The following is a 23,801-nucleotide window of genomic DNA, read 5'->3' on the forward strand; positions in this document are numbered from 1 at the left end:
AAAAGGAAGAGTAAAATGTTGTCATTATTAAAATATGCAAACTATAATCTAAATACAATTTAGGAATACATGTACTTAATACGAACAAGTTAAGGTAGTTACTAGTTACTAGTTGAGGTCCATTTGTACATACATTCACCTAAAGGATTATTAGGAACACCATACTAATACTGTGTTTGACCCCCTTTCGCCTTCAGAACTGCCTTAATTCTATGTGGCATTGATTCAACAAGGTGCTGAAAGCATTCTTTAGAAATGTTGGCCCATATTGATAGGATAGCATCTTGCAGTTGATGGAGATTTGTGGGATGCACATCCAGGGCACGAAGCTCCCGTTCCACCACATCCCAAAGATGCTCTATTGGGTTGAGATCTGGTGACTGTGTGGGGGCCATTTTAGTACAGTGAACTCATTGTCATGTTCAAGAAACCAATTTGAAATGATTCGAGCTTTGTGACATGGTGCATTATCCTGCTGGAAGTAGCCATCAGAGGATGGGTACATGGTGGTCATAAAGGGATGGACATGGTGGGAAACAATGCTCAGGTAGGCCGTGGCATTTAAACGATGCCCAATTGGCACTAAGGGGCCTAAAGTGTGCCAAAAAAACATCCCCCACACCATTACACCACCACCACCAGCCTGCACAGTGGTAACAAGGCATGATGGATCCATGTTCTCATTCTGTTTCCGCCAAATTCTGACTCTACCATCTGAATGTCTCAACAGAAATCGAGACTCATCAGACCAGGCAACATTTTTCCAGTCTTCAACTGTCCAATTTTGGTGAGCTCGTGCAAATTGTAGCCTCTTTTTCCTATTTGTAGTGGAGATGAGTGGTACCCGGTGGGGTCTTCTGCTGTTGTAGCCCATCCGCCTCAAGGTTGTGCGTGTTGTGGCTTCACAAATGCTTTGCTGCATACCTCGGTTGTAACGAGTGGTTATTTCAGTCAAAGTTGCTCTTCTATCAGCTTGAATCAGTCGGCCCATTCTCCTCTGACCTCTAGCATCAACAAGGCATTTTCGCCCACAGGACTGCCGCATACTGGATGTTTTTCCCTTTTCACACCATTCTTTGTAAACCCTAGAAATGGTTGTGCGTGAAAATCCCAGTAACTGAGCAGATTGTGAAATACTCAGACAGTCCCGTCTGGCACCAACAACCATGCCACGCTCAAAATTGCTTAAATCACCTTTCTTTACCATTCTGACATTCAGTTTGGAGTTCAGGAGATTGTCTTGACCAGGACCACACCCCTAAATGCATCTAATCAACTGCCATGTGATTGGTTGATTAGATAATTGCATTAATGAGAAATTGAACAGGTGTTCCTAATAATCCTCAGCCCGTTCTCATCCTAGGGCGTCATATATTGACGCTTTTGACATTTCGTCTACATCGAACGCACATGGCACCCTTTAGCGTCAATATGAGACGCAGATAGAAATGGGCCAGAAGGCGCCTCCTAGCGGTCTAACCCTATCCCTACACTAGGCCTAAACCTACCCATAACCGAACAAAGCTCTGTGCGTCTCATATTGACGCTAAAGGGTGCCATGTGCGTTCGATGTAGACGAAATGTCAAAAGCGTCAGTATTATGACGCCCAAGGATGAGAATGCGTTGTAATCCTTTAGGTCAGTGGTTCCCAACCTGTTTCCTTGGGCCCCCCCCCCCATGTACATATTTAACAGTCCGTGAGTAAAAAAATATCATACTTTATGATGTTAGTTTTAATATAAAAAAGAATAAAAAAAATGAAATCAAGGAAATTTCTCTGGCATTTATTTCTTTTTGCTGTATCAAAAACGTACCGAACCGAACCGTGACACAAGTGTATCATTTCGAACCGAACCGTGAATTTTGTGAACCGTTACACCCCTAATATATATATATATATATATATATATATGTGTGTGTATATATATATAACCGTGAATTTTGTGAACCGTTACACCCCTAATATATATATATATATATATATATATATATATATATGTGTGTATATATATATATATATATATATATATATATATATATATATATATATATATATATATTAGGGGTGTAACGGTTCACAAAAATCACGGTTCGGTTCGATATGATACACTTGTGTCACGGTTCGGTTCGGTACGTTTTTGATACAGCAAAAAGAAATAAATGCCAGAGAAATTTCCTTTATTTCATTTTTTTAATTCTTTTTTATATTAAAACTAACATCATAAAGTATGATATTTTTTTACTTTGAGCAGTTCTAGAGCTATAATTCACTCTTCGTATGAGCATATAAAACAAAACAGCTCCTTGGAAAAAATTTAATGTAATATTGTAGTACTTATAAACAAAGGTTTATTTGATTTCAGATTAACATTTGATGGCAGCAATTGTATTCATAATGTCAAAATAAAACCGACGTAATGTTACTTGAAGGCATAATAGCCTACTATTCCTGCCAAACTTCCATGGGTGCAGTTAGTGTTACTACAGTAAATCCATGGTAAATGTTGCAGATCTGTGGACAATGGATAGTTCATTCATGGCACAATGTTTCTTCCTGGTTTCCACGTCAGCGCTGTTTGATCCGTTAATAACGGAGAAATGTGAATGTTTCTCACTAGATCTCGCAGCGATGTTATTACTTCTGTGGCGAATTCAAATGCTTTCTTTACTGGATCTCTTATTAGCGCTGTGTTGTAACAGTGTCGCATGATCACGATCGGCTCGCGCTGCTTTAAACGGTCCTTCAACCACACAATAACGAGCAGTTTCGTTCCGCTTGCATTACGTTTGCCATTTGATGTTGGGCAATGTTGTGGTCGCGCTGGCGTCTCTTACTTTATGAGCGCGCTTGCCACGCGCAACGCTCCTACATTTGAAATAACGAAATTGTAATTGAAATCGGCATTGTAAGCATATGATTTTTTTAAAACGTTGAAATTTTTTTTTTATATACAATTATTAGTGGAACATTTTATGCATCTTTATTCACCTCAAAGCATATCCACTCCCGCGCCCCCCCTGTGAACTCTGGCGCCCCCCTGAGGGGGGCGCGGACCCCAGGTTGGGAACCAATGCTTTAGGTGAGTGTATAATGCATTTACCTTGTGTCTGCTATTCATATAGCTGTAGAAATCATTCATAACTGATTACAACATTCAGTATTGTATACATAACTCGATGCAAAGTTCTTGTTTTGTCCCATAGACTGATTAAAACTAAAATGAAAACACTTTATTTTGACGGTCCCCCAGCAGACATTCTACTTGCAAGTACACGTCGACTTATTCTACCAATCCTAACCCCTTTTTGACCAACCTTAACCCTACCCCTAACGTTATGACTTAATGTCAACAGAATATCTAACTGGGACCATCAAAATAAAGTTTTTTTCCTCCATAGACTGGTTAAAAAATTTAATTTGTAGACTAATCTGTTTATAAAACTGTTATTACAGAACTATTTCTTTCATATGTATTTACACAGACTTTACTTGTCTGAAGCTGATATGCTATGCAAAAATCGTCAATTCAATCAAGATGAACCAAACCACCTTATTTATTTGCATTTGCATGTCAATGTCAAGGCGCATTAATGTCTCGTGAGCCTTACAAATGTGGTATTATTATGCCACATTATGCTATTTTGTATTTCCTCTCACATCCCTTGAGGCATCAAGTTGACATCTTTTGTTTTTGTCAGAGCTAGTTGCTGTGAGCGGCAGACACCTGAGGTCTCCTAAACTCCTCCAGGAAGAATTTCTCTTATAACACTGTCCTTCATTCCAGGCTGATGGGATTTCTGTATTGATTTCTTTAAAAAACAATCCAAACCTAGACTTTATATCTTCAACATGGGACAGTGCCCTATCTTCTTCACCTCTGGGCTCACCCTGATAACATTTTCACCTGACGCTCTACCGTTTTAAACCTCTTTTTTTGAGGGAAATTTAACTTCCACCTCAGCAGGGTCCTTTATCAGCTAATTCATTGTCATTGGTTGAATCATGGTTTGGATCCCAATCATTGTGGTTCTGTGTTTTAGTCTGATCCAGTTTTTATTCTTCAATTGCATTGTTCAGTTCTATTCCATAATAAAATAATGATCAAGGGTGTCTTACAATAAGTGGTTTACTCATTGTATGCATTTGGAATAAAACAAGTTTATTCCTCAAATTTCTTTCATCTGCAATTTTTTTTAATTTTTTTTTATTTTATTTTTTGGAGCGTATAGTCCATATAGGCTTCTAAATCTATGAAACACAGGAAGAATGAGGCACAATGTCAATCAATATGATTATAAGAACATGTAATTAAATGGAACATTAATGCATTAATAAATGTAAACTTATACTGTAGCTTTAAACACATAATTCTCATTTATTAAGCTATAAATACAATAAAAGTATATAATATTTAGGTTACACTATATTTTCTGTTAACGTGTCCTTGTTAAAGTGTAATTACATTTAAGTACTGAGTAATATTAATTGGCATGTACTTATTATAAGAATAGGGTTAAAATATGGTTGGTTTGGGGTTAGCTGCATGTAGTTATGCACAATGTAACATGTGTAACAATGACACTGTAAAATAAAGTGTTACCAATATTTATCACTACACTTATACACAACACTTCAGTATTACATTAACATTATTATTTTTTACAACTTTCAGTAAGAAACAGTGACTGTTTCAGATTCAGTTTAGCATTTAATTCAGTCAAGAAGATATTTATTTGTATATACAGCTGAAGACATAGACATCAACATGACATATGGTACACTGCAAAAATGGTAACATCTTTTTATTCAAATCCAACAACATTATTTAGAAGCTAAATACATACATTTTACCACCAATATTTTAATGGGTTAAATCAGGTAAATATTGCTCTTTTAAAGTAACAATTATCCTAATTTTCCTATGAAGAATGTGAGAGTGTAATTTTGTTTTCCTATGCTGAAGCTGGCAACCACACACACACACACACACACACACACACACACACACACACACACACACACACACACACACACACACACACACACACACACACACACACACACACACACACACACACACACACACACAAAAGGTTTAGATTCAAAAACTGTCCCCATGTGTTTTTATTTTATTTTAAGAATTACTTATTTTGCTTTGATTTACATCGAACAAAACAGCTCTTTTAAACCTGGAATTTTGTTCACTATGATACTAAATGATAACTAACAGTAATTCCCTCGTGATTCACACCTTCAGAGATGTAATTCCCAAAGCGATTTGCAAGTCAGATGATTTTGAAGTGTGTGATGATCTTCATAAAGTCTAATCTCAACCATTCACAAGCTGAGACACTCAGAAAAACTGCTTGGCAACTACTTGGGAAAAAAAAAAGCATCAACAGTGAAACTGTGTGTGTGTGTGTGTGTGTGTGTGTGTGTGTGTGTGTGTGTGTGTGTGTGTGTGTGTGTGTGTGTGTGTGTGTGTGTGTGTGTGTGTGTGTGTGTGCTCATGAGTGTATGTTTTATATTTAGAGATGATTCCCACGCATTAAACTCCACACATACACAAGTGAAGTGGGATATTTTAAGAATTATACATACCTTTTAACATAATTATCTTATATAGAAATATGACATATTTTTGAGCATCAGACTGCTTCTAACTCACTAGGACTGGTGGCCATTACCGATTTTAATTTCTCTGATAATGCATGAAGACAACGGACATCTCTGGACTAATTCACACTTTTCACGATGGTGACAGTTGAAATTGTTTTCTTTGTTCTTTTTTTTTTTTACTTTTATAATTAACTGTGCAGCTCTTTAAAAGTGATTTTAATATAGAGTAAATTTGGGGTCTTGCTTAACAAAGAATAAAACAAGTGTTTACATTTTTACAATGAAGACGTTCATCAAAAAGGTTGAGAAGGATTTTAGTTTTTGACATCTAAAGAATTGCTCTGTCATGAGCACATTAATCAGTTAAACTAGATAATATGACATAATCACCACCATGAAAATATCATTTCATTCACTTAATAATGATTAATGAGGCTCAGAGCTGTAAAACTCATATCCCTCTCTCACACACAACACTCTCTTCTATAAGTCTGTAATATTTTTTTCTGGTATATTGCATGTCAGCAGTGTTAGTGTTGTTTGCCTATAATTCTCATTTGAATAATTCCATACAGTCCTAAAAGACCTTTAGTTCTTCCAGAGATATTTTCTGCATCACCATTGTTACAGTGTTGAAGTTATTGTTTGACTTCTTGAGCATCTACACTGACGACTATATTTATATTCTATTGAAAATGCCCTGAGGTTAACCTGCTAATCACAGAATGGGTGTAATCACAAGATACATAATGTATCAGAGACCTTAGGGAAAAAAATGAGTTAATAAGTCTTTAAAATATGTTTTTGTGTCCGTCCGTCCGTCCTTTAGTGTATGGGGGCCAGAATGGGTGTGGCTTTAGCGTATATAAGGAAGGGCTCGGGGGCTGCTACCCTGATTTTCATCTCTTCAGCGAAGCTCTCCGCATCGCTGGATCTTTGAGAGAAGCCGCTGCCGTCGAAACAAGCGACAGGGCAAGCAGAGGACAGCGCCTGAGGAAGCCGGACGATTCTTCGCTGCCTTCAGCCATCCGTGCCTGCTACGCTATCCGGCGTCATATCCTCCTTCTGCTGTGTGTGTTCGCCGCTGCGACACACACTCTCTCTTCTTCTAAAAGAGAAATTTCCTCCGAGGCGTTGTTTCAAATGCCTCGCACTCTTCCCGCTCTCTCTCCCTCTGTTCAAGCCGCGCAAACTGCGCCGTTCACAAGGGATGTCAGAAGCGGACGGTCACGGGGCTAGCTTTCTTGACGTTACAAGAAAGCTACCCCGCCTTCGCGCCCCGTTCGCCCGCGTCACTCTCTTCCTGCTCTCTCTCCCTTTGCTTGTGCCGCGCAAACTGCGCCGTTCACAAGGGTTGTCAGAAGCGGACGGTCGCGGGGCTAGCTTTCTTTACGTTACAAGAAAGCTACCCCGCCCTCGCGCGTCACTGGAAATATCAATATTGCAGTAAACGAGCCTGTTATATTACATGCACGCCGGCAAACAAACACCGACGCAAAACATGATGACGCTCTCTGGCTACTCGCCCCTCTTCCTGCTCTCTCTCCCTTTGCTTGTGCCGCTCAAACTGTGCCGTTCACAAGGGATGTCAGAAGCGGACGGTTACGGGACTAGCTTTCTTTACGTTACAAGAAAGCTACCCCGCCCCCGCGCCCCGTTTGCGTGCGTTACTCACCGGCGAAAGGAGGAAAGAGAGTGTTAGTCCCGCCGAGGCCGGACCAACCTCCATTTCTCACGCATTTCTCAGTCTCCTCTTAAGTTCAGGCGACTGGAAATATCAATATTGCAGTAAACGAGCCTGTTATATTACATGCACGCCTGCAAACAAACACTGACGCAAAACATGATGACGCTCTCTGGCTACTCGCCCCTCTTCCTGCTCTCTCTCCCTTTGCTTGTGCCGCTCAAACTGTGCCGTCCACAAGGGATGTCAGAAGCGGACGGTCACGGGACTAGCTTTCTTTACGTTACAAGAAAGCTACCCCGCCCCCGCGCCCCGTTCGCGTGCGTTACTCACCGGCGAAAGGAGGAAAGAGAGTGTTAGTCCCGCCGAGGCCGGACCAACCTCCATTTCTCACGCATTTCTCAGTCTCCTCTTAAGTTCAGGCGACTGGAAATATCAATATTGCAGTAAACGAGCCTGTTATAATACATGCACGCCTGCAAACAAACGCCGACACAGAACATGATGACGCTCTCTTATATGCTCGCGCTAACCGAAAGCTTATGTGTTTTCCCCCTGTGGCTCAGTGGCGAAATCTTAGGCTTTCGTGCCAGAGACCCGTGTTCGAATCCTGGCTCTGGCGGCAGATAAAAATCATGCTGTTTGCTTCTCCGAGCTCGCGGCCAGCTTTCTACATACAGGAAGCGAACCCGCCTCTCGCACCCTCCCGCTCTCAGGATGGTGCTCGAGTATTTATGAGCGTCTAAACATATGAGCCTTCAAAGCATTTCGGCCCTTAAGAAGGCGACTGCAGATGTGTATTTTGCAGCCAATGAGCGCGTTGCACAACCCGCTCGCCTGCACCCAAACACCGTTTCTACGGCAACCCAGAGAAATCTCATAAGAGTACAATTCTGGTTATCCGGCTCACGCCGATGGTGTCTTGAGTGTAGAAAATGTGCCCGCTTCCCAGTGTTCACCCCTACACACAAGCACAGTTCCCCCTGTGTCATTCACTCATGCAGAGCCCACTCTAGAGCTGGAATAAGCCGCTTGAGTGTTGAATGTAGGAAATGTGCTCACAAAACACTGCCCGCTCTGCTACACTTATCCCAGGGGACAAAACCTATAAAGCCGACACACACCGGCTATGTTGTAAGTCTTGTGTCCGCCTGTGAGCTCCTACGCTTACTGATAAACACAACACATCTGCTTTGTCAGTCCCCTTAGGAAAGACTACTGCAGAAGTGTATTTGGCAGCCAACGAGCCGGTAATACTACCCGCTCGCCTGCACGCAGCCGCCGTTTTCACGACGACCCAGAGAAATCTCAAAAAGAGTGTAATGCCTGGTTATCTGGCTCACGCCGTTGGTGTTTTAAGTGTAGAAAATGTGCCCACTTCTCAGTGTTCACCCCTACACACAAGCACGATAACCCCCGTGTCTCTCACAGAGCCCACTCTCATAAAGCTGGCAAATGCCGCTCGAGTATTAAAAGTAGGAAATGTGCCCACGAACCCGTGCCCACACCTACTCACTGCCCGCTATATCACACGGCCAAAGTTACCTCTCACCGGTCAGGTTATAAATGTAAGTCCTGTGCCCGCTCACGAGCGCTCACACTTACTGACAAACACTTTACCCCCGGCGCTGCTCGCGCGTCCCGGTTTTCCCACAAAATGTTCCCTGTCCAAAGCAACCGGGACATCGTGTGTAAAACGACCAGCCATCGCTGTCAGCGAGCCGCCGTATCCAAGCACCGAGAGCGCGCGCTCCGCGCTTGTACCTCTGAGTCAGGTTATCGAGCCCACGAATTGCGGCCATCAAAACCCGGAGGCCATTCTGCCCTTAGCTGTACATGCAGAAGCATGGGAAGCTATTTCAGGTGTATCAGAATGGGTGCTGAGCACAGTAAAACAGGGCTATTCACTGCAGTTCGCTCGCCGTCCCCCGCGCTTTCAAGCACGGACCGAGACGACAGTGAATACGGAAGTAGCACACCTACTTCGTGCAGAAATAACGAAACTACTGTGCAAAGGGGCCACAGAACCGGTACCTCCTTCTCTGAGCGAGTCAGGCTTTTACAGCCGTTACTTCCTCATACCCAAGAAGGACGGAGCTCTAAGACCTATCTTAGACCTGAGATATTTGAACAAAGCTCTCATGAGAAGACCGTTCAAAATGCTCACAACCAGACAGATACTCACACAAATTCACCCGAGGGACTGGTTTGTTTCTCTCGATCTGAAAGACGCATACTTTCAGATTCGCATAGTACCCCGTCACAGGCCATTCTTGAGAGTCGCCTTCGAGGGTCAAGTGTATCAATACACCGTCCTTCCGTTCGGCCTGTCTTTAGCACCCCGTACATTCACGAAGTGCATGGACGCGGCTCTCGCTCCCCTGAGATATCGGGGTATGCGAATTTTGAACTGTCTGGACGATTGGCTGATTTTGGCACAGTCAGAGATAGAACTTATATCTCACAGGACAGTGCTTCTCAGCCATCTGGAAAGCCTGGGTCTTACGGCCAACTGGACCAAGAGCTCATTACTGCCCAGTCAGTCAGTTTCTTTTCTGGGAATAGAACTGGACTCTGTGGCTATGACGGCCCGTTTGTCGACACAGCGCGCGCGCCGTGTTCGACACCTGGCCGCGTCTTTCCAGAAGGGCAGCACCGCTCCTCTGAAAACATTTCAGAGAATGCTGGGTTGTATGGCGTCAGCTGCAGCAGTGCTTCAGCTGGGCTTATTGCGTATGCGCCCGCTGCAGCACTGGCTGAATGATCCAGTGCCTCACCGAGCTTGGGCTTCCGGCGGGAGACGAATCAGAGTGACTCAGAGCTGCGTTTCAGCCCTGGAGCCCTGGTTAGCGGCCGGCTGGTACCAGCGAGGAGTGACGATGGGAGCTGTCTCGTACCGAAAGGTCATCTCGACGGACGCCTCCAACTAAGGTTGGGGCGCTCTCTTCGAGGGCAGACTGGTCTTTGGCCTGTGGTCAGACTGAGAGAAAAGCCTTCATATAAACTGTCTGGAGATGAAAGCGGTCGAGAACGCGCTGAAGCGCTTTTTCCCATACATACGGGGTCACCACGTTCTAGTCCGTTCGGACAACATGTTTGTGGTGTCCTATGTGAACCGCCAGGGCGGTGTCAGATCCAGTAATCTCTGCGATCTAACGGTACGCCTCCTTGTGTGGGCTCAGCACTCGCTACGCTCCCTGAGAGCCGCGCATGTGCCGGGCCACCTGAACGACGGCCCAGACAGACTGTCCAGGGATAACATTCCCCCGGGAGAATGGTCCCTGCATCCTCAGACAGTCCAGCTACTGTGGCGCCTCTTCGGCAGAGCAGAAGTCGACCTTTTCGGGTCAAAAGACAACGCTCACTGCCCAAAGTTCTTTTCGAAGAACGAGGACGCGCTGGCCCAAACCTGGCCCAGCCTCCCACTGTATGCTTTCCCTCCGATCTCGCTGTTACCACAGGTAATCAAGAGAATCAGGGAAGCGTGCCACTCGGTGCTCCTCATAGCCCCGCGATGGGAAAACCAGACCTGGTTCCCAGAGCTGATGCGGCTGTCACACGTAGCCCCATGGCCGATCCCGGCGAGGAGAGATCTGCTCTCTCAGGCCGGCGGCTCAATTTGGCATCCCCATCCAGAGCGCTGGTATCTGCATGCATGGATAATCAACGGATACCCTTTGCTTTGCCAGAAGGGGTCGTGAACACTAAAGAGTGCTAAGTCTAGAGCTCCTTCTACGAGAAGTCTATATGCGTCTAAATGGTCTGTGTTCTGCGCGCAATGGTCTGTGCGCTGACAAAAATCTAGACCCACGTACTTGTGGGGTTTCGTGGGTGCTTTGCTTCCTTCAGGAGCTGTTGGACGAGGGCAGGTCCCCCTCCACGCTCAAAGTGTATGTGGCGGCTATTGCAGCGTTCGCAGTGCCAACTCGCGGCCAGTCAATAGGAAGGAACGAGCTCATCATCCGCTTCCTCAGAGGAGCCAGGAGGATGAATACCCCACGGCCCCCATCGGTTCCTATTTGGGATCTCTCTTTGGTCCTAGAGGCCCTGAAAACGCATCCCTTTGAACCATTAGACTCCGTGGATCTGAAATACCTGTCGCTTAATACCGTTATACTGATAGCCCTGTCATCAGTCAAACGTGTGGGGGATTTACACGCGCTGTCTGTTAGCGCTGCGTGTCTCGAGTTTGGACCAAATGACTCTAAAGTCATCCTCAAACCAAGACATGGTTATGTCCCCAAGGTGATGGGGACTCCCTTCAGAGCGCAGGTCATCTCTCTATCGGCTCTGCCAGCATCCGGTAGCGAGGGCGATGTTAACCTCCTATGCCCTGTCAGGGCGCTGAGAGTTTACACTACGCGCTCCGCCGCCTTCAGGCGCTCGGAGCAGCTCTTTGTTTCGTTTGGTGGGCGCACCAAGGGTCTCGCCGCCTCGAAACATAGCCTGTCCAGATGGATAGTGGACGCTATCGCAGCAGCTTATGCGTCTAAACACCTGCAGTGCCCTCTGGGCATCAGGGCTCATTCCACTAGAGGCATGGCCTCTTCGTGGGCTTGGTCCAGCGGGATTTCTATTCATGACATTTGTATGGTGGCAGGCTGGGCCTCCCCCTCTACATTTGTTAGGTTTTACAACCTGGAAGTTCCCGCCTTGCAGGCTAAAATTGTATCAGTCTAACCAACGCTATCTCACGACCAATTCGTACGAATGATAAAAAGTTGGCTAATTCGTACTAATTCGCGGGGTCAGGGGTAGGTCATTCGTATGAATTCATACGAATTGGCAAATTCGTAAAATATGTACGATTTAGCAAAAATCGTACTAATTCGTACGAGTCAGGTCGTATGAATTCGTACGCATAAGCCACCTCGTAGAATTTGTACGTTTTCCCGTGAGATCGGGTTGGTCTAACAGTGTTCGTGCGCAGTCTACTCTCACGTGACTTAGCTCTGCTGGTTGAGCTGTACTATAAGGGTTGATGTTCTTAATATAGACCGGCAGCGCCGCTCTGTATTCCCCTACATGTGTTGGCCCGCGTTGCTGGCCACCTGATTCCCACTAATTATGTTCCCCGGGTTTCCCCTGGGACTCATGTAGTGGATGCTCTGCGCGCACTGCGTTGACAAGGAGTTCCCGTAGCGTAAGCAACTTACGCAATACGAGAGAACCTCTCGTAAGAAAACGTACTCGGTTACCTAATGTAACCTCGGTTCTCTCTAGAAGAGGGAACGAGTATTGCGTATCCTGCCGTGCTCGCGCCTCGAGCTGATTTCGCTTCAGTCGATGAAAACCAGGGTAGCAGCCCCCGAGCCCTTCCTTATACGCTAAAGCCACGGCCATTCTGGCAGGCTCTGACGCGTGAGGGTGCTCGCGCCCGCCCCCATTGGGCGTGACGTCACGCGGGGCTCAGTGGGTGGCTGCTGCAGTTGCCGCGCGGCAGCCAATGAGCGCGCTAGACAGTCGCTCTACGTCTGCTTAGCTGCTGCACTGCGTTGACAATAAATACAAAAATTAAGGATAATTTTCTGGCTTCATATCTCGAGAAAAGAGGACTTTCCCCGTAGCGTAAGCAACTTACGCAATACTCGTTCCCTCTTCTAGAGAGAACCGAGGTTACATTAGGTAACCGAGTACGTTTTAGGTGAATATAATAATAAGCACAAGTTATATGTTTTAACTGGGTGTCACTTTTGACCAATAGGTTATGCTATTACCAAATTTATGTTGTGTGATCAGTGTGAGTTGACAATGACACATCCAAAGTTTAGTGTCAATATGCCAAAGCGTTGCAGAGTAACTGCCTCAGATTCAACTTGGCACCATGCCATCAATTTTGTTGATGCGTTATTCGAGATACGGTTTGGTCTATCAAAATCTTTTAGTAACTTTTTGCCAGCATGATCTGAAAATGTTCTGAGCCCATTTTGATGAAAATTGGACAAACGGTATAGGAGGAGTTTGAAAAAAGTTGGTTTTCAAGTTAATTCACAATGGCGAACAGCAATTTCGACAAAATATGGCATAATTAGTATCATTGTTCACTTAATAGCATTGTTCAATTCATAATTTGTATCAACGACATGATATATGCCATTTTACGACAAAATTCAAAATGGCTGATCCCTAAAATGACCATCATGCGACTCGGTATGCTCTGAATGTTGTTTTTTGTTGTTGTTTTTTTTACTGTTCAGAAGTTATACAATGCATTTTATATATATATATATATATATATATATATATATATATATATATATATATATATATATATATATATATATATATATATATATATATATATATATATATATATATATCCTGAGCAGTAGTGCCAAAATGCTGCAAGTAGCCTCAGGTCATATTTCTGATGGTGTGCCAAGATTCGTCTCAATACTCTAAAGCATTGTCAAGTCAAGTCAAGTCACCTTTATTTATATAGCGCTTTTTACAATACAGATTGCATCAAAGCAGCTTTACAGTGATAACAGGAAAATAATGCAACAAAGTTTGTTTCCAGGAGAAAATAGCTTCAATAAAACCTTGGGAGAAACCAGGCTCAGTCAGGGCTAGTTCTCATCTGGCCAATGAACCAATAACTGGCCAATGAGTGTATGATTATGATTCAGGCAGCATTACAGGTCAGAAGTCAGATCGGATTGGAACATTCTGAATATTATCCAGTTCCATCTGGTTGAAGATCGGAGTCACGCCAGTATGGAGACGAGTTTGTTGAGGATAATAGCCTAAAAGTATTATTAAAATGCTGACCTACTGTTTCATTTCATTTTTTCATTTTTTTTTTTCTTCTTTTTTTTTTAATCTTCAGCTTAATTAGTCAGTAAGAATTGAACAAGTAAGGTTTATGGATTGCGTTGAGATTTAGAAATGCTAGCTCACCAATGTGTGAACATACTCTGACAGCTCTATCAATAATAATCCCAAATGCTCTGATGGAGAACTGAGATAAAGAACATAATCAAACCAGAATCCCACAGGAAGGTCTAATGCCTGTACTGCTCTACACAAACATGATTTTAAGCAGTTTAGAGCAGAAAATAAACATTCACTATAAGATTCAACATTACTGTAACATTTATCAGTGGAACACAATCAGATATGGACAGCTATTGTAGATGCTTCTCTAATAAATTCACTCCATTTGCAGAAAGAAATGGCTCACATAAAGCTAACAAAGAAAATGAAATGGATATGCAACAACATGAGTGAGTAAATGATGACTTAGTTTTAGTGAAATTATTATTTAATGCTGCTCACAGCTATAAAAAAATAAAAATAAAAGTATGTTTTTCATTATCACCTGCCAACAAGGGTTGAAAAGGGAAACACTGGGCAGTGTATTGCAGGCTTAAAAAGAATGAACACAGAAATAATTTAGTTTCTTGTGCCAAACTGGGACATAAACTGTTACTGGGAATGAGAACAGCCAAACTGGACAGCTTGTGTGCAGGAGAGATAGGAGCCATTCTGAGCCCTGATCCTCACTACCAAGGGCAGTTGGCTTTTTATGTGAGCTCAAGGCCAAAAACCTGCACAAACATCTTCTGCTATTCATACAATCCATGCTGGCAACAGCAAGAAAGCACATTGCTGCCATAAGTAAACCGGCCAGACTAAACACAGGCCAACCAATTATAGCCTAGTCAATTTTTTTTTAAATTTTTTTTTTAAATAACTATTTTCCTTACTAAATATCTTCAGCCAGTATAAAATTACATTTAAAATAAAATAATTTATTAAAATAATTAGAGTTGAATAAATAAATAAAAATCACCCAAAAATAAAAATCTTTTGTTGTTGTTGCAAAAACTAACACTGTCACTGTCATAAAATACACGTGAAGGGGACTGACAAAAAGTTATTTTGACTTGATTCAAAGTTTCAAGCTTGTATTCAAAGTGCCAAACTGAGGTCAGAAAACTGCTCTATGACGAACATGTAAGTTTCTGCTGTAGCCACTTATTTTCAGTGAACAACAACTTACTGTAAATGTTGATCCTTATTCACTAAGCTGTCATATTGCGTGCAAATTAGAGCTTGACAGCCCAAGTCACTTTTAATATATTGACAAGAGCAACCAGCGTTTTCTTTGAAAATTCACCTTTTTTGTTCCATAGAAGAAAGTGAAAAAAAGTACTCTTAATTGTATTGAAAGTGCACTTGTAGTGTATTTCAAATAGTGAAAGTAGATATTTAAAATAAAATAAAAATAAAAACTGTACTTGCAGATAATATAATATGAATGAAATTTAAGGCCACTTAGGTGTACTTTCAGAGGGTACATGTTCATGACTGTTTCTTAACACACTTAGGTACAGTTTTAAATAGTGCACTTTGTAATAATTTAAAATTAAAAGTTTTATTTTTAAAGTACATTTTAAATCATTATGTTTTAATTATCTTTTATTGTGCTTTAAATAAGTACATATATTTTGATGTGTTTACTATACTGAAGCTTATGTAAAGCACTGAGTAAAATTTTAACTGTGGTGTGTTATTCAATATTACATTTAAAGTTAATATATTTTAAACATACTAAATTGCAACCTCATCATTACAAATGTGTAATTTCTAATGTATTTAAATACTTGACAAACAAGTTTCAATATAAATTACATTATATATTTTACTTTACCATACATGCTTGATAGTGCATTTGGCAGTACATTTTAACCTTATTTTCAACAAAAGAAGTATACTGTAAATTAAATTGTATATAAAACACTTAAGTATATTACTTCCGTAATAAGTACCTTTATTCAAAGTATACTGAAGTGTACATCTTTTTCACAAGGACATTATTTGGACTGGAGAAAAAAAAAAAAAAAAAAATGTATGGTGACCTTTAAAATATATTTTACATTTTTAAGCAACTCTAAATGGAAAATACGTTTCATATCTCCTCAGTACACACAGTCTCATGTTACTCAAGCAAACATATGTCTGGGTTGGTGTTTCCGAAGTGTACAGTGACTACACTGAGCACTCGGCGCAAACTGTTGGCGCTCATGATGGGATGACATTGGCCACCATTTGGCTGCGGGTGTATATCACGGCACAGATTGGGGGTTGTGTTGTACGCTGACGTTGGGGTTCTTTTGATCAACCGTGAGGGAAACAGGATGTGACAGGGTGAGGGGGAATGGGAGGCGAGGAATAGGGCCAACAGATCGTCCCTTCTGACAGCGGCTGGCCTTGCCGGAGCAGATGGAGGGAGAGAGAGAGAGGCACACAGGTGTGACATTGATCTGACGGGACTGGTCCTGCCGGTTTTGATCTGCGAAAGGAAGATGAGCATGTTTGAACTACTGATGAAAGCACCAAGCTGTCCGAGGCTGCTGGGTCACTATTATAAAAAATAAAAAAAGAAGTGAATTCTTGGTGCTGTTGTACATTAACGTACGTTCTTGTGTTACTGTGGTTGTTATCTCAGCCTCAGACAGTCCACTGTCCATTTGCTGATGCATATACAGTAGACACACGAAACACAACATCACTTTCTCGATCTGGCAAGCTCTATTCTGATTGGCTGACTGTATACAACCTCTGGTAGTAAAGGCACCTAGGGTAATGCCACTGTTTTTGTTGAGAATGCAATTCATATTTGTGATATAATTTACTTCTTGAAGATACAAATAAGCTGTACTGTATACAGTCAAACCAATAATTATTCAAACACCAGGTATCATTTTTGATATTTTTTATTAGTGGGTGTAAATAGTATATATTTATACACTATAGTTTGTTTATGTAAGTGAGAATAGCAAAATAAAGTAAACTGTGACATATCATACCAAACAAATTCATACAGTGGACTACCAGTAAAATTGATTCAAATTTGGGACCAAAAATTATTCAGATACTTTGACCTGATTATGTTTTCTTAAGTGTTTTTTATTTAATTGCTAATGTGACCTTTTTACACCACAGACTGAACAAAATTAAGCAGTGCTTTGTAATTGGTTGACCTAAATTGGTATTATCTAATTGTGTACTTAAATTTAACAGCTGACAGCTATTCAACCTAATTCATTTGTGAGACAGTCTAACAGAAAGATGGCCAAAATCAGTGAAATATCAACTGATTTGATAACTCTGAGTTCTTGGCATATTGTATTACCATTTTCCATTTTCTAAACTATAGCGAATAAACTGTGATAATGTGAGAATGTTGAAAGTGTCTGAATAAATTTTGACTGAATTTATTCAGTCAAATAAGCATTTTCATTCAAGTGTTTGTATAGGGTATATTTTGATCCTTAGTTATTACACTGCACCAGTTGAATATCCTCTCTGAAACATAAAAAAATGCCCATTGCACACACACACACACCCACAAATAATTTATGAAGATACAAGTAAAAAATAATCCATTATTCATCATTTATATTCATTATTCAGACCAAATGAGGTAAATGGTTTGCTTTGAGTGGGGAAACGCAGGACGCAAACAGTGCTCAAGAATAGCTAAGATATGGCAATGAAAAAAATCTGAGATCTCAACATGGACAAAAATATCTTAACTATATATCTTAAATATCTCTATTCTTATCTTAAATATCTATATTCTTACTGTATGTCATAAATTGTCTCATTGTCTATTTTATTTCTTTAAGATTTAATGTTGATTTTATGTGAATACTTATGTACATGTGATTTTTTACGTTATTTATTTTAAATAAATTTGCAAAGCTTTCAAACAAAATTCTTTCACATTGTCATTATGAGGTATTGTTTGTAGAATTTTGAGGAAAATAATTAATTTAATCCATTTTGGAATAAGGCTGTAACATTACAAAATGTGGAAAAAGTGAAGCAATGCAGCTATGCAGAGGAGACCCAGATTTCCCAAAGTTTTCTACTGCATTATACACCAAAAGGCACTGTGCTCCAAAGTGATGGGATTTGATCACGTCATGACTCCAGTCGTTAAAATCATTAACAGCATCCGGTCCAAAGTGAAACAGCACAGGTCATTCAAGGTACTTCTGGAGGAGCTGTCGGCTGAATATGGTGACCTATTGCTTCACACTGAAATTCGATGGCTGAGCAGAGGAAGGATTTTGCAAAGTTTTTCATCACTTTTGTGTGAAATCAAAGTATTCATGGAATCCAGAGGGGAGGACACCTCCATGCTTCAGGACACTGAGTGGCTACTGGACCTTGCTTTCCTAACTGACATCACTGGGAAACTGAATCATTTGAACTGTGAACTGCAAGGCAAAAGTAAGACAATCAGTGACATGATCAGTGCTGTAAATGCTTTCAAAGCCAAGCTCAGCCTTTTCTCCACGTACTTGCAGAGGAAGAAATTGCATCACTTTCCATCCATACAGTTGATGTCAAGTCAAGTCAGACAGACTGGCTAAACCAGCTGTCTCACGTCACTGAGGTCAGATAAATCCCATTAGAGACTCTTTCACCTTGATATCATCATATAGAGACTGTGTCTGTTCCCCGAATTAGGAAATACAAAGTAACTCCCAAACCCATTTAAGGGTAATCATTTAATTGATGTTCAACAAATAAAAAACAGGGTAACACTTTATAATAACGTTCAGTTGTAAGTCATTTATAAGTGGTTAGTTAATGATGAACTAATCATTTACAGAACATTCATAAATGATTAGCAAGTGATATACTAACATTTTATGTATGTTTTGTAAATTCCGTTATAAGTCATTTACATGTGATTAGTAAATGATTAACTAGTCATATACAAAACATGAATATGCGTTTCATAAATGTTTAATAAATGTTTTTTTTTTGTTTTTTTTTTTTATATATGTACTGTAGCAATTAGAGGGTGCAAAAAGTGTTGTAAATGCCTTGAATACACGTACAGATCATTTGTAGGTATATGTAACACATTTACAAGTGATGAATAGTTTACGCTTTAGATTAGGGGATGCAGAAAGTGTTGTAAATGATTTACAACACTTTCTGCGTCCCCTAATCTAAAGTGTAAACTATTCATCACTTGTAAATGTGTTACATATACATTCGTAGATAACATTCGCAGACCTTATGCCTTTTTGATTCTTGAAGTGGTAATCTACAAATGAAGTGTAAGACATTTACAAGTGATGAATAGTTTACACTTTAGATTAGGGGACGTGTTGTAAATGATTTATTCATGCGTTTAGACATCTATAACAGGTGTTGAACACTGTAGTGTGTGCTGCAGTGTAAGTGCTGACTGGTGAGGGTATAGACAGCTGTCTTCTCTGAAACACATGGAGTCTAACCACTGTGCACCTGATGTGAGCAAAACATACAAAAAAAAAATAACATCATGTATTAAACATTTATGAAACGCATAGTCATGTTTAGTGAATTATTAGTTAATCATTAACTAATCAATTGTAAATGACTTATAACTGAATCTACAAAACATATAATGAACATATCACTAATTAATCATTTATGAATGATTAGTCATGTTTTGTAAATGATTAATCATTAACTAATCAATTGTAAATTACTTGTAACACAATTTACAAAACATACATAAAATGTTAGTATATCATTTGCTACTCATTTATGAATGTTTTGTAAATGATTAGTTCATCATTAACTAATCACTTATAAATTACTTACAACTGAACGTTATTATAAAGTGTTACCAAAAACGGATATAATACAAATGAGCAAAATGATAAAGCTTGGGTTGCTGAATATTAGATCCCTTACTTCAAAAGCACTTATTGTCAATGATATGATTACAGACTATAATCTAGATGTGCTGTGTTTGACAGAAACCTGGCTAAAACCAGACAATTGCATTACTTTAAATGAGTCCACCCCTCAAGATTACTGTTATAAACATGAACCTCGTCTGAAAGGCAAAGGGGGAGGTGTTGCTGTAATTTATAGTAATATTTTCAGAATTATTAAGAAGTCTAGTTTCAAATATAATTCTTTTGAAATGTTGGTGCTTAATGTAGCACTACTATAGTGTAAATGATAAATCACGTTTGAGATTTGTGCTGCCTACTGTATACAGGCCACCAGGGCACCATACAGACTTTATCAAAGAATTTGCTGACTTTCTATCAGAGTTAGTACTGGCTGTCTTCTCGACAGGTAAGTCAATGTTATGGTCTTAATTACAAGTTTTTTTTTCATTGCTTGGTTGTGTACTTTATTATAGACAGTAGAACATTTATAGTTAAAAGTTAAACAGGCTCTTTGATGAATAGCAGCTATTGAGTAAAGTAGAGAAGGCGCTGATGATGATGATATCTAACAATGCATGTACTTCAAAAAATATAACGAAAAAAGAAGGCATCACTACTAATTACCATAGTTCATGTTTTTCACAGTCAGTAATTCATACTGTAACATTCTTTTTTTCGTTGTCAAGTTGCAGTTTCTTTGAAATAACAAACCTGTTCACCCGAAGGAAAACTCGATGAAGTGCTATTAGAAGACATCCTGTCATAGCTTTTTGGTACATAACAGCTACCGTAGATGCAACACGCATTTGAAAAAGTGAGGCTTGAGAGCACTATTCGTTTGAATGCAAAATACAATTTCACCACTAGATGAGAGAAATTCCTACACATTGTCCCTTTAAAGGAACACTATGTAGCTTTTCAACCTTCATAATATATTTCCAAGACTCTTGTGATGGTACATCGACTTACAATAGGTTGAATGACACGTCTGCCATAGCCTGACGGGGTCTGTATCGCTTTTACTGGCACTACGTAACTTCGGGGTTCGAGTAGTAACCCGGCACAAAAAGAATTACAAAATTGACTGCTTTACGGCATACGTCACTTCCCCCACCACTTCCTCAAATTTGGACGTGAGCGTTTATATACTGTCTATGGACGTGAGAGGCCAACCAGCGTTTGTTTTCGGCTTTCGTGCGTATGTTTTTGTCATGGGGGCTGTTTACACCTGGCCACTTCATGCGTTTTCTCAGATCGGATAGCTATCTGATCGTGAAAAGACCAGGTGTAAATGTCCTCCGAAACGCATTCAAGACGGATTTGAATCCGATTGCTCAAACCACCTCAGGAGGAGGTCTGTGCCGCATTCCAGACGAAACTGGACAAGTGTGCATCTGGTTGTTGAAACCACATATGTAAATTGTACTTCTCCCAAAAATGTTACAAAATAAATAAAATAAAAATGTGTGAGAGCGTGTTATTGTAATGATTCCTGTCTTGTGTTTCCCTCGTCTTGTGTGGACTTTAGTTATTTCCTGTTCTGTGTCATGTTTTGTAGTCCTTTGTAGTTTTTCTAGTTTATTAGTATCCCCAGGTGTTTCTAATTAGCCACACCCCCTTGTTATCTTGTTTAGCTTGTTGGTCCCTGTGTATTTATAGCCCTTGTGTTTCACTTGTTACTTTGTCAGTTGTTGTACATGTATGGGTGCTTCTAGTTCAGTCCTTTTCGTGGTTTTGTTTCTTTGTCCTTCGTGTTCTTTATTATTTGTACTACGTGTTTCTTCATTAAAACCCTGCTAATAGATCCTTGCTTCCGCATGCTTTCTCCGGCACACAACAGAACAACTGACCAACATTATGGATCTAGCAGGTAGCAACCGGTACCCACTGAGCAGACTTTGTTCAATTTATCAACATGATCACGACATTGAGAATTACGTGGAAGAGTTCCTTTTTTACAGTCACCTCGTTCCTGGTGACGATGCGATGCTTAAGGACTGTTTCTGGAGTGGACTGGAACTGGACATTAGCCTGAATCTACCGGAGGAGGACCCCAACTGGACCCTGGCACAGTATCTTGATTTTGTCCTGCTGTTTTGCGGATCCTCCTTAACTGTAGGAGAGGTGGAGAAGGAGGTTATCGCTTCTGCCGATCCAGAGACTGTTCACGTCGCTTCTGCCGATCCAGAGACTGTTCACGTCGCTTCTGCTGATCCAGAGACTGTTCACGTCGCTTCTGCTGATCCAGAGACTGTTCACGTCGCTTCTGCTGATCCAGAGACTGTTCACGTCGCTTCTGCCGATCCAGAGACTGTTCACGTCGCTTCTTCTGATCCAGCACCTCCGGACCAGTCTGATCCGCCAGGACCGCCAGAGGGGTGGTCTCCTGTTCCGCCCTGGACGTCCGAGGGTCCATCATCTCTGCCTTGGACGCCCGAAGGTCCTTCAGCTCTGCCATGGCCGCCTGAGGGGTCGTCTCCGCCCTGGCCGCCTGAAGGTTCGTCTCCGCCCTGGCCGCCTGAGGGGTCGTCTCCGCCCTGGCGGCCTGAGGGGTCGTCTCCGCCCTGGCGGCCTGAGGGGTCGTCTCCGCCCTGGCGGCCTGAGGGGTCGTCTCCGCCCTGGCCGCCTGAGGGGTCGTCTCCGCCCTGGCCGCCTGAGGGGTCGTCTCCGCCCTGGCCGCCTGAGGGGTCGTCTCCGCCCTGGCCGCCTGAGGGGTCGTCTCCACCCTGGCCGCCTGAAGGGTCGTCTCCGTCCTGGTTGCCTGCACAGCCTGCTCTGCCCTGGTTGCTTGCACAGCCTGCTCCGCCCTGGTCGCCTGCACTGGCTGATCCACCCTGGCCTCTCGTCCTGTCGCAGTCTCCAGGCCCTCTTCCGTTCCATGGGCCTGGCCCTCCATCCCGCCCCCGGATCCGCCTCCGATCCACCACCCTCCTGGACTATTGTTTTTCTGAGGAGTGTCTGGAATCCACTCCTTAAGTGGGGGGCTATGTTAAGTTATAGTCTATATGCTATTGCCAGATATGACGACGCTACTGGAACACGCATTACCGCAGCTGAGCATCGATTCATCAAGCCAACGTGCAAACTATCGCAAATCAAAGTGAAAGTAAGTCGCAGACGCTTATCGCACAATCATCATCATTAAAAGTAAAGAAATGAAATGATCTTACCAGGGCTGTTACTGGTCTCTCTTATTGCTGTCTTTGATTTTGAAATTTTAGCTGATCAATAAAATGCAGCTCATATCTGTTGCTTTCGGTGACGTGCACTCCATTAAATCTGCATATAGCGCGAGAATTGAAGATCGGATTTAAATCCGTTTCGCAAAAACACATTTATGTGACCAGGTGTAAATGGAATCGTTTTGATAAATCAGAAATCCGATCTGAGAAAACGCATTTAGTGGCCAGTAAATAAATCTCTTATTTGTAAACTTGTTTGCATTCTATGTTGTATGTTGTTGCGCTTGCTTGTAGTATGTCATTTTTTTACGATGCTGTTCATTCATCCATTGCTGATAATTAGACCAGTCCAATAATTTCACATATTTCTAGCTAGCTTTCGATTATCAGAGCTGTTAACAGACTTGCTAACAAACACTCGTTTCTCTTACGTGTTTTTGCGTTGTTTTATTGCCTAGCTTGCCTCACGAACTAGTTTGCCAGCTGAACTCAGGTGTTGTGCGGTGTATTTATCACGTAGTCCTGAGGGATATCAGACGACGCTGTTGACGTTGATTCTTGCGATTATCATGAGAACAGTTTTCAATATCTCACATAAATATCAAGACATAAA

The 23,801-nt window shown here is 41.5% G+C and overlaps 2 long non-coding RNA genes across 2 annotated transcripts in view; both read right to left on the reverse strand.

Moving 5' to 3' along the window:
* LOC309497230 overlaps window positions 1-23,801 on the reverse strand; it is a 179,960-nt gene that overhangs the window by 154,561 nt on the left and 1,598 nt on the right. The window lies entirely within an intron of this gene.
* On the reverse strand, window positions 8,086-10,944 carry LOC309496017. Its single transcript, XR_014204941.1, has 3 exons — window positions 9,272-10,944; window positions 8,698-9,238; window positions 8,086-8,266 (listed from the first exon to the last, which is right to left on the reverse strand). It is a non-coding gene; the product is annotated as an uncharacterized lncRNA (long non-coding RNA).

This window comes from Leuciscus leuciscus, assembly GCF_965113295.1.
Source record: "Leuciscus leuciscus genome assembly, chromosome: 4".
Lineage (NCBI taxonomy): Eukaryota > Metazoa > Chordata > Actinopteri > Cypriniformes > Leuciscidae > Leuciscus > Leuciscus leuciscus.